General features: G+C 36.2%; 1 non-coding gene across 1 annotated transcript; it reads right to left on the bottom strand.

Moving 5' to 3' along the window:
* Positions 1 to 1,006: 1,006 nt before the first annotated feature.
* On the bottom strand, positions 1,007 to 1,113 carry LOC112101306. Its single transcript, XR_002907432.1, has one exon. It is a non-coding gene; the product is annotated as a small nucleolar RNA R71 (small nucleolar RNA).
* Between the last annotated feature and the right edge of the window lie 834 nt (positions 1,114 to 1,947).

Raw genomic sequence — 1,947 nt, 5'->3', positions numbered from 1 at the left:
ACTACTCTATATTCCCATTGGTTTTATCCTTGAGTTTGACGTGATAATTTACTTTATTGCATTTTATTTATTGCGTTTTTATTTAATTAGTATATTAATTTCATTAATTGTTTTATTTTAATTTAGAACAAAATCTGCACTGTTAAAATTACTGTAGCAAGTTTGATAACATTAATCCCTGTGGAGATGATCTTGAATACTTATCATTATATTACTTGATATGTACACTTGCACATGGACACTAATAGCATTAGTATTTATACCCAACAAGTTTTTGGCGCCGTTGCTGGGGATTGATTGTTCATTGTGATTTGTAAAATTAGTTTTAACGGTGCTAATTTTTAATTTTATTTTGATTTGTTTATTTTGTTGACATAGGTGATCTAGCAACCCTTGCATGCCCAAATATAAATATGTTGAATTCCAGTTTGATCCAGAAATTTAAAGAACTGCAAGGAGATTGAGAAGAGAGCATCAGAAATTACAAGATGCTGTAGCAATGGATGATTTGCAAGATTTGAGAAACTTGAACCATAGAGAGAAGATACAACTAGTCAATGTACATAAAGGTTTGAATGGACAATGTGTTCAAAGGCAACCAGGGAACAACAACATTATTCACATGGCGAACGATAGAGATAGAGTCATTCAAGACTACGCAGTGTTGACTCCTCAAGCCATACATCCGGGAATATTTAGACCTGACGTTCAAGCTGACAATTTTGAACTCAAACCCGTGATGTTTCAGATGCTTCAAATAGTAGGGTTATTCAATGGTTTGCAATCCGAAGATCCTCATCTACACCTTAAGTTATTTTTAGAAGTAAGTGATACTTTTAAGATTGCTGGAGCATCACTGGAAGCATTGAGACTCAGACTTTTCTTGTTTTCTTTGAGAGATCGAGCAAGAGCATGGTTGAATTCTCTACCACCAGATTCTATCACTACATGGAATGATGTGGCTGACAAATTTTGGATAAGACACTTCTTGCCAACCAAGAATGCAAAGTTGAGGAACGAGATCACATCTTTCCAATAACTTGAAGATGAGAACTTATGTGATGCATGTGAGAGATTTAAGGAGTTACTCAGAAGATGTCCTCATCATGGTATTCCTTGTTGCATATAGTTGGAAACTTTCTATAATGGTTTCAACCCAAGCACTAGATTAATGGTGGACGCTTCAGCAAATGAGGCCTTGTTATCTAAGTCTTACAATGAGGCTTACGAAAGTTTGGAGAGGATAGCCAATAATAACTATCAATGGCCATCAACCAGACAAGCTGCAACAAGAGGAACATCAGGAGTCCATAACATAGATGCCTTGACAACATTGTTAGCCTAAGTAACTTCATTAACAAAGATGGTAAATGATATAACTACTGCTCTAGCAACTGTTAACCATATTTCTGATGTGTCTTGCATTTATTGTGGAGAAATGCATTTATTTGACAATTGTCCTGGTAATCCAGCTTCGGTTAACTATATGGGCAGCTTCAATAGACATAACCAGAGCAATCCATATTCAAACACTTACAACCCTAGATGGAGACAGCATCCGAACTTTTCATGGAGTTATCAGAACCAGACTGCTGCAGCACCCAGTATATTTTATCAGCAAAATCAAGAGTAAAGAAGCATCAACAATGATCAACTCAGCTCCCTTGAAGGTTTGATTAAGGATTACATTGTGAAGAATGAAGCAGTTGTCTAAAGTCATACCGTATCTTTGAGAAACTTGGAAAATCAAATCGGACAGCTTGCTACAACATTGAGCAACAGACCTCAAAGTAGTTTACCCAGTAATACAGAGGACGCAAGAAGAGAAGGGAAAGAGCACTGCAAAGTGATTAACTTAAGATCTGAAATGATGTTCATAGTCCCGTTGGTGTACCAAAAAGAAGAGCTGAGTCCACTTCAATCCAGAAAGAAACTCAAATTGAAAAA

Source organism: Citrus clementina, unplaced genomic scaffold (assembly GCF_000493195.1).
Source record: "Citrus clementina cultivar Clemenules unplaced genomic scaffold, Citrus_clementina_v1.0 scaffold_2, whole genome shotgun sequence".
Taxonomy (NCBI): Eukaryota; Viridiplantae; Streptophyta; class Magnoliopsida; order Sapindales; family Rutaceae; genus Citrus; species Citrus x clementina.
Note: the sequence above shows the minus strand (reverse complement) of the source record. Positions and strands in the feature narration are given on the sequence as shown.